Genomic DNA, 10660 nt, shown 5'->3' with positions numbered 1-10660 from the left:
TAAACATTGCTCAAAGAATAAATTCTAAAGTGACTGCAAAGAAATCAAATTTATTGGTAAAATAGCAAAATTTATAAGTCAGTTCTATAAGCATAAGAAAAACAAAGTCTTAAATTTACAACTTTAATAAAATTGAGTATTTATTAACATGCAAGTAAGCCACGTATGGTGTTTTTTGTTGTTGTTTTTTTTGAGTTGGAGTCTCACTCTGTCACCCAGACTGGAGTGCAGTGGCCGCTCTCGGCCCCTGCAGCCTCAACCTGCTGGGCTCCGGCGATCCTTCCACCTCAGCCTTCCAAGTAGCTGGAACTACAGGCACGTGCTACCACACCCGACTAATTTTTTTGATTTATTGTAGAGATGAGGTCTCGCCAAGTTGCCCAGGCGGATCTCAAACCAGCGGGCTCAGGCAATCCACTCACCTCAGCCTCCCAAAGCACAGAATTACAGGCTGAGCTACCGAGCCTGGCTTAGGTTTTGTTTTTTGCAAATGTTTTTTATATACACTGGAAACTCAGTTGGTAGCATTATCTTTAGCCGTTAGCTTATTTTGCTGTATATTACATTGATTGTGTATGTGTATCACTTCTGTTGGATTTTAATTTCCTTGAAGAGAGAAATTACGCCTTTCTCATCTTTTGTTTCCCACAGCCTCTAGGAAAATATTGTGTATGTAGAAATTGTGTGTATGTAAAAGATATATCTACTGCAAAATGCAAATAAAAGGGATTTCTTTTCATTTTAGGTACTTAATAAATTTTTCTAATGATTACATAAAATTTAACAGTCAGAAGAGATTTTTTTTTTGTCACATTCACTTTCTCCTATATAACACAACCCAGATTGTCAGTGTTCTCACACTAAAAATGCTTTTAAATGCCAGCCATTATCCTAGGAATGCATCTCATAGATCAACAAAGTCAATGGGTGTCATTTCCTAGAGATGTGTCAGACTCATTTAAAGGATGGCAGGAGACTGCAGAAAGATACCTGCCAAGTTTGGCACTCAATCAGAATGCACAGTTTGCATTTTTCAACTAAGCTAGATTCTTTGATGTTTATAGTTTAGCAACCCTTGATAAGGTAGAACTTCCTAACTTAGTAAACAAATTAAGCCATAGCAGATTCCATTTCTTCTTTAGGGGGAAGAGAACTTTGTCAGAACTCTGGATGTTATCTTACTTTGGACACTTTAAAAATTGAACCAATCTTCTAGAATCTGTGTTCCTCATTCAAATAAACGTGGTATGTTCTATTTTTTAAAAAGTTATCCCATTTGAAAAACAGCAGTGAAAGATTTCCTATTCATATAATAGAGATGGAAACATTCACTGTAAAAGTAGAAGATATTTTTAAATTTTTGGCTTATTTTAGTATAAAGTTTCTCATGATTGAAATGTATGTAGTCATTCTATTTCTTGCTTTTTCCATATAAAAATTAGGGAAACTTTACAAATTCAATAGGTAATAAAATTAGAATTAACGCACTCCAGGCAAAAAAAAAAATGTATTTTACTTGTATGAAGTACTAATTTTATTTCCAAAGTTCCAATTATTTGAAATAATTCATCGCATTCCTCATTCTGATATTATTCACATGCTCAGGAACTAAAGAAGCCAAATATAAATTTGACAAAGAATCTTTTCTGGAACTTGAAAAACATGAATTCCATACAATAAAAAGAGACACTGGAAAGAATGAGATCAATTTATTCTTATTATGATATAGATAAAGCATATAAGAGATTTTAGATAACTTTTTTAAGATGTAGCAACACATTCTTTCATTTAAGAAATAAGTATATAACGGACACAACATATATGATTCAGGTGAGGGATACCCTAAAAGCCTCAGCTTCACCACTATGCAACCTCTACATGCAACAAAATTACACTTATACCTCATAATTTTATACAGATTTTAAAAATAAACTAGTATATGATTTCTGTCTTCATTTGTCTAATATAACTGATTTTCTTCAGTTGGTAGATACATAATGGTTAGTTCCCTAAGTTACATAGAAACTGACATGTATATTATGGAAATTGCTCTTTAGAAATATTCAAATATTTAACTATATAATTTGGAACATAGGCAGTTGATTCTATTTGTCTTGACAATAATCTATACAGTAAGATTTCTTTCTTAAAATATAAAAACAAGAGTATCATTGTTTCTTTCTAGAAGCAACGTCTAGTAGCAATACTCTAACACAGGGAAATTGTAACCATATCTAAAGGAAAACTTTATTTTTTAATTATTATTTTTATTTTAAAGATATGGGGTACAATTCAGAGTTGAATACATAAGTAGTCATCATGTCGATAAGGTTTGGGTACCCTTATTTATGTTATGTGCCCTCTCCTCATGGCAGTTTCCCACTACTGCCAATCCCTTTCTTAAAGTATTACAGTAAATGTTCAGAGTCCGCTTATGAGTGAGTACAGACGTACTCAGTTCTTTGTTTCTATGACAGATCACTGAGTATTATGGACTCTGAATCCATTCAAGTTGCTACAAAGTCCATAATTTTGTTTTTCTTTATGATTGCATAATATTCCATCAAGTATATGTACTTATTTTCTTTATCCATTCCACTTCTGATGGGCAGCACGGTTGGTTCCATGTTTTTCCTGTTGTGAATAATGTTGCAATAAACATAATATACAGGTATCTCTTTCATAGAATGATTTGAGTTCCTCCGGGTATATTCCCAGAAGGAAGATTGCAGGGTCATATGGAAAGTTAATTTTTAGATCTTTTAAAAATCGCCACATTGTTTTCCACAGAGGTTGTACTACTTTACACTACCATTGACAGTGTAGAAGTGTTCCCTTTTCCCTGCATCCTCTCCAGCATCTGTTGTTTTTTGAATTATTGATGATGGCCATCCTGACTCGAGTTAGGTGGTATCTCAGTATGGTTTTAATTTGCATTTCTCTGATGATTAGTGAGGCTGAGGATTTTTTCATGTATCTGTTGGCTGTTCATATGTCTTCTGCAAAGTGTCTATTCATATCTTTTGCCCACTTTTTAACAGGGTTGTTTGTTTTTTTCCTTTCAGTATATTTGAGTTCTTTGTAGATCCTGGATGTTAGGCCTTTGTCAGATTTACATTGGCAAATTTCTTCCCAATCAATGGGCCGTTTCCCCACTCTCTCTTTTTTTTTTGAGTTGGAGTCTCACTCTGTCACCCAGACTGGAGTGCAGTAGCCGCTCCCGGCCACCTCAACCTCCACCTGCTGGGCTCCAGCGATCCTTCCACCTCAGCCTTCCAAGTAGCTGGAACTATAGGCGCCTGCTACCACGCCCGGCTGATTTTTTTATTTATTGTAGAGATGAGGTCTCATCAAGTTGCCCAAGCAGGTTGCAAACCCACAGGCTCAGGCACTCCACTTACCTCAGCCTCCCAAAGCGGGGGATTACAGACTGAGCCACTGAGCCCGGCTTCCCCACTCTCTTGATGGTTTATTTTGCTTTGCAGAAGCTATTTAGTTTAATGAGGTCCCACTTGTCTATTTTATTTTTTATGGCATGCACTTTTGGAGAGTTGATCAGGAATTGGTTGCCTATTCCAATTCCCATAAGGGTGTTTCCTACGTTTTCTTCTGGGACTCTTACAGTTTGAGGTTTTACGTTTAGGTCTTTGATCCATTTAGAGTTGACTTTCACATATGGTGATAGGAAGGGGTCCTGTTTCAATCTCCCGCAAGTGTTTAGCCAGTTTTCCCAGCACCATTTACTGAACAGGTTATCCTCTCTCCAGTGGTGGTTAAAGGAAAACTTGAAAAGGTATTCTAATTCTAATATTTTGATGGCTAATCTGACCCTGGATATATAACTCCTCTACTCTCTGTTGTAGCAGTAAGAAATCTACATGGCTTAGGATAAGGCCATCTCTACAGGAGTGACATTCAATCATCTGTCACATCTCACAATTTTATGCAAGACCAAAGGAACATCGAAAGCAGATCTGAAGGGGAAAAAAAGATTCACAAAGAGAAGTGTAAGGAAAGGGTAGAATTGGACAAGGAAAGCGGAAGGGGAAGTCCACTCATGGTCCTCGAGGTTTCATGACTATGCATTCAATGCCACCACTTCAGAGAATCCATTGCTTCCCTGAATCTTTACCCAGTCATGCCTCCTCACCACACTATAATACTGCCCGTTAATGTACACAACCAGAACATAAGATACAACCAAAGATTTCTCATATCTTCTTCATTCCAGTTTCAGCAGCATTTATGGAGATGAAAAGTCACATTCACATCATCTTGAAAATGCAAAATCCACCCAGTCTTTCTAAGTTGATACTTGCTGACGGGTGATGGGTGGAAGAAAGAGAGGACAAGCGAGACATCGGGCTAGGCAAGTCCAAATAAAGGTCACGGACAAGAATACGATAAAGCACTGGAGCCTGGACAGTGAGAGAGGGTAATGCCAAGTGACAACACTAGATTCAAAAGCAGTCTGAGAAATACACACAGGACTACAGCAGAGGGTCTCAGAACACCCTGAGGCTCGCTGCTGGGGGCCATGGCAGCTAATCCAGACAGCTCTGCATTCCACATGTTGTCATCCATGGGGATCGTCTGTGAGCTCGCCCACACACGCAGGTGTCATTATTTAACTGAAATTCACCGTAAAGAAATTGTTTCATGAATGTTCATCAAAGTCAACTTTCTATTATTGTTATTTCAACTAGTTAAGGTTCTTGCTTCCAGACTCACTGTTGGAAACCGTATGACTAGACGCTTCTCCTTCAGGAGAGCACCCAAAGACAACTAGGGGAATGAAAGTTAAGCTCTACTTTTAATAAAATTCAGAGATTGTTATAATCTCAAACATGAAGATGGATGGCCAGTGCACTGCGGGTCAGACAGAGGTGTGGAAAGACACCCATAGAGGAAGCATTTAGTAAGACCTCAGCCAAAATCATCAGAGCACAGGTCTCTACACCCAGTCAAGGAGGAGCAGAGAAGAGAGTGGTCATCAAGAACCACTCATGCACATTGCATTTTTAGGAAATGGTCAGGAAGGGAGGCAGACCTGGGAAGAGGTCAGTGTAAACAGGGCAGTGGCTGTCAATCTCAGGTAGCCAGGAAGAAATGAAACAAAAATATGGCCGGGCACGGTGGCTCAGCCTGTCATCCCAGCACTTTGGGAGGCCGAGGCGAGAGGATTGCCTGAGCCCGGGCGTTTAAGACAAGCCTGGGCAACTTGGTGAGACCTCGTCTCTACAATCAATCACAAAAACTAGCCAGGTGTGGTGGCGTGCATCTGTAGTTTCAGCTCCTTGGAAGGCTGAGACAGGAGGACTGCCTAAGCCCAGTAGGTCGAGGCTATGGTATCCGTGAGCTTGCCATGACACTCCAGGCTGAGCAACAAGAGTGAGACTCCAACTCAAAAAAATGAGTAAATAAATTGAAAAGACTTTACCCACACAACCTCGGAGCATAGGGATTTCACTTGCAATGGAAATGTTCTACAAGCCTGGAAAGTTTCCAAATTCCTTTTTCACATAAACTCCCTGTAATACATGGTGCAAAAAGAACACAGTTCAAGGATGAGAGGAGAAAACAAGAAACCATCAGATAAATCCTCTAAAATACCACGAGGTGACAGTACCAGAACACGGAGAGGCAAGAAATTCTGTTTCGCGTCTCTGCCATTGCCCAACACCTATCTAACCTTCTTCCTTGCTGAAGTCCTGGCTAATGTTCCCTCTGGTTGGGAGAGACAGTCTACTGTCTTGAAACTCTTGGTCCTAGAGCTAAATTTGAGAAGGAGCCCACTGGCCTATAATTTGTCTGGCTCAAATTATGTCTTTGAGGGCAAAGACATCTGTGTGAGCCCAGGTGCTCCCACTGTGATGGCAAGAGTGGCAGGCAGGGGTATGGGTGAAGAGGGGGTCGGGGTGAGAAGCTCCAGGAAGGGGACTCGCTGCACTGGCCAGGCGTCACGTGATGTCAAGGCCACACGCAGATGTAGCTTTTCCCACTCTTTCAAATTCCTCTTTTCCTCTCCCCACCTTTCACTCCCACTACCACCCACTTCTCCAAGGTTCTCAGACCCTCCAGGCTCCCTGGCCCACCCATCCATGCCATGAGCAAAACGCTCTGTTCTAGGGAGGATCACGCCTGTCCTAACCCCTTTCCAAGCGTTCCACTCCACTTGGCACCTCGAACAACCCATTTGGCACTTACGTTAATACAAGATCCCCCTTGGTCCTTCTTTGGTGACCCTATTTGCATTTTCACTAGATTTTCTGAATACAAGGCTTTATTCCTCTATGCCATTCACAAATATTTGGGGGCAGGAAATTTTCTACACCCTGAAAATGATACCATAGGGGAAAAGTGACATCGGCAAGTGATTAGAGGTCGATTGTCGAACAGCAAACAATTTAAAAGGATAATTTCGGGTCTGAAGATTTATAAACTCAAGATTACGCATAGCATGACATATAATTTTTATTGAAAATACTGGTCATCATATTATATGAATTCCTTTACTATAGTGAAACAATAAGACTTTAAAGTGGTAAAAACATGTATTATTAAATTAACTATGAAAAAAATGGTTTCCATAGAAAAAGAAACAAAAACAATACTAATTGCATGGAGAAAAGCGTCTGAGCAAATCAAAGACAGATGATACAAGTTGAATATTAAAGAAACAAAGAATGGCATACATATGGCTCAAGAGCAGAACAGAATCAGCAAAACAACATCAGGAACATGGAGACCAAACCTGAATTTCTCCCAGCTGTTCAGTAACACTAACTGATTGGAAAGATATCTGCCCTGAACTGCGAGACAGCCCACCAGGGTACTGAGATGACCCGGTGGTTCAGAATGTAGACACTGAATCTAGCCTTGGGTTCACATCTCACCTCTGCCTCTTGAGAAGCCATATAACATTGTGAAATAACAATCCTACACTCACCTTTAAACAGGGACAATACGAGTACCCACCCCATCTGGTTGGCAGGCGGATTAAGAGGTAATAAATTTAAAGCATTTGCTTTGCATGTAGTTAAGTACTAAATAATATTTCAATGGCTATTAGCTGTACCATTTGAAAATATTGAGTCAAAAACAGGAAATGACATCTCAAGGCATATTATTCCCGAGATAGTGCTGGAGTGACTTCATCAGCAAACTCTTGTTTTCGTTCTAGATTTTTATCTAGATGTCCTGGACTGGTTTTCCCAAAACAAAATGCACATCTTCGCTGTATGTGGTCACACCAGCAGCAGAGGGAGCGTGGATCCATTCTGTAAGATTTCATCACAGTTAGCAGGGCTGGTGAAAGTCAGGTGAATGCCACAGGTGGCAGGGGGTGCAGTGGTCAGGAGCACACACTTGAGCCAGAGTGCTGGGATTGTAGTTCAGGCTGTCCAGCTACCACCCTGTGACACACACTCAACCTCCTGTCGTCAGTGTCTCCAACTGTAGTATTGCACTTACCCTACAAGGCATCTGGAAGCACGTAGAACAATGCCATGTATGCTGTGGTGCAGCAGTCAGTGTTAGCTGCTGCCATGAGTGACATGGTGGCCACTGAAAGCTGCCACATTGGAAAGAAGATTGGACAGGTATGAAGGAAAACCTCCAATGCCCTGCCATGACCTTTCTTTCCCATAGGGGCACTCAGCACAGCACTCTGTGACTATCAAGCAGTTGACATCCACATCTCTCCCAAGAAATAAACTGCACTGAGGAGAAGTAGAATACTCGGACTGTCCTGCTTGGTCTCTATTTGTTTAAAGTTGGTTTACTGGACAGCATGTGGTGAAAAGGAAACACTTCTACACTGTTGGTGGGAGTGTAAACTAGTACAGCCTCTATGGAAAACAGTGTGGCAATTCCTAAAAGTTCTAAAAATTGACCTTCCGTATGGCCCTGCAGTCCCCCTACTGGGAACATACCCAGGAGAACGCAGATCACTCTCTAAAAAAGATACCTACACACATACGTTTATCGCAGCATGGTTCACAATAGCAAGAACATGGAACCAATTGTGCCACCCATCAAAAGAGGACTGGATTTTTAAAAAGTGGTACCTATACACAATGGAATATTATGCAGCCATAAAGAAGAACAAAATCATGAACTTCGAAGCAACCTGGACGAACTTAGAGTCTATCATATTGAGTGATCTTTCACAGAAACAAAGATCAGAGTATCACATGTTCTCACTCATAAGTGGACCTTGAACAACCATCAAAATACTATAATGAAAGGATTGACAATAGCGGGAAACTGTAGGGGTTGGGGGGACGAGGAGGTGGGATTGGCAGTAGTGGGAATCTGCCTAGGGAAGGGGGCCACACCTCATCAACAAGTGTACCTGCACAACGAACATTTGTATACCTAACCCTGAATTGTGACCCACAATTTTAAAATTAAAAAATATTAATAATAATATTGATAATAATAATAATAAAATAATAAATAATAATAAAAATAAAATTGGTTTGGTTCTCTCATGTGTAATTCAACACAGAGGACTTTGTCCTTCAGTGTACTGGAGAAAGAAAGAGGGTCATGGTCTGATGTCACCCTAGCCCACACAGCACTGCTTTCCCAAAGGGGCACCAAAAGGAATCTCACACACACACACACACACACACACACACACACACTCCTCTACGGCACTCACTTGGTCACACTCTCGGGGCTTACTGTGGGTGCAGGAGAAGCCTGCTATCTCTGCCCTTGAAACAATGAGCCACACAGCTCTGGGTTCCAGAGTCCTGGAAAGAGCTCCACTCTCAACACAAGGGCAAGGGTCATACATTTAACACGGAAGATTGTTCAGCACCGTCTCCAGTGAAAAAAGAAGATCTTCTCACTCATAAGCGGAGCTTGAACAGTTATAATACTCTAAGTAGTGGGCAACTGTCAGGGGAGGGGATTAGCAGTTGAGGGAAACTGCTGGGGAGAGAGGGGCATGCCTCATCCACAAGGGCACCTGCATGATCAACGTTTGTATACCTAACCCTGAATTGTACCCCACGTCTTTATGATTAAAAAAAAGAAAGAAAAACAAAGAAACTACAGAAGGCTTTTTGACTCGCCCTCTGTCTCTTGTGTCTGGAGACTTCTGTCTCTTTCAGGATAAAATCTGACCAAGAGAGTGGAAGCACCCCCATTTGGGGCAGTGTCAAACAGCTTGGACTCCAGTCCCAGTTCCAGCCTCTAGCCCTGTGACTCTGGGATATCCCCACCTGACCGCTCAGAATTTGATTTTGGTTTTCTCACCTGAAAACCGTTGGATGAGAGAGTCAAAGCTGAGTCAATAACAGATGCATAGCCTGCCTGGCCTTAATAACGGTCAGACATGCTGAGGGGAGCATACAGGGCAGCTCTCATGTGTGAGGACATTCCCCTCCCCACCCCCTGCATGTGCCCTGTCCTGAGGGCTCCATCACTCTGGATGGTGGCAATGCACAGGGCACTCATGGGAGAGGAAGGCCAGACCTTGTGACCCCTGACTCCAACTTTTCGAACCTGACATTCAAATTCCTGTTTTCAAGGTCTTGTCTATGAAACCTACCACTTCCACACAGGCCTCACATGGGGGCATGGCTCTCACATTCCGGTTTTAACTCTTCCTTAAATTCTAAAACATTTAGAAATCACTAACACCTATGAGAAAACAGAAGGAGAAGAAATCAGCAAGTAGATCACCTGGTTTAGGTAGCATCATTCACTCATTTCGGCCTCCTCCCAGCCTCCATCTGTGTGGCAGAGTCCATCTTAAGCCCCTCCTGCCTGGGAGAATCTTCGGGTATGTCAGATTCAAGAGCACATGCCCAGAGAAAGGCAAGCGTTCCCTCTTCTACCTCCTGATTTCCAGTTTCCCACCTGAGGACCCATAACGTCCCCAGACTGTGACCACAGGAGTGATTTCTCCCCTGGGGGAGATGAGGCTCCATCCCAGGAGCTTCTCTCCTTCACCAGGACGATTCTATCACAAACATGCATCCACTCCAAGGCAGGGAGGAGAGAGGGTGGGCCTAGCGGAGAGAGGGTCCCTTCCTGATAGTGTCAAATTCAGTCATGCACTTTCCTATTCGAGAATCTCAGGCTTTGCCAGAGGAGAGGGCTTTTCCAGATTCTCTTAAAATAAAGCTAGTTCACAGTGAAAAGGAACATTTGGGAGTCTGGTTCTGTACCACAAAGATGGGCTTTGAGAAGCTCGACGGGCAACCAAATCTCTACAAACACGGCCACCATCTTCCCAGCTATGTTCATCCTTTTCCAGCTGTGAGCACAGAATAAGAAGCACTGGGGAGGGGGTACTTTCAGTGCAAAGTGAAATAGGTGGCAAAAGATAGTAACCAACACGTTAGGTGATCATCAAGACTTTGGGTGCATTCGGAGATTAAAATTCCACAAATTCTAGGTCACACTTGACTTGCCATAACTGATTCCCTAACTAAAACAGGCTCTAGATGACAGAATTGACGAGAGGACTTCTTTCTAAACCATCCAAAGGACAATGATCTCTTGGGTTTGGAGATTAATGATTTGCTTTTATAAAGCCAAAAAGCAACTCCCACTCTGGCCTTTTTTTTTCCTTTAAGAATAACAAATTGGGCCAGGCTCGGTGGCTCAGCCTGTAATCCCGCGCCTTGGGAGGCCGAGG

This window comes from Carlito syrichta, unplaced genomic scaffold (genome assembly GCF_000164805.1).
Source record: "Carlito syrichta isolate Samal-C Ts95f unplaced genomic scaffold, Tarsius_syrichta-2.0.1 Scaffold309474, whole genome shotgun sequence".
Taxonomy (NCBI): domain Eukaryota; kingdom Metazoa; phylum Chordata; class Mammalia; order Primates; family Tarsiidae; genus Carlito; species Carlito syrichta.
Note: the sequence above shows the minus strand (reverse complement) of the source record.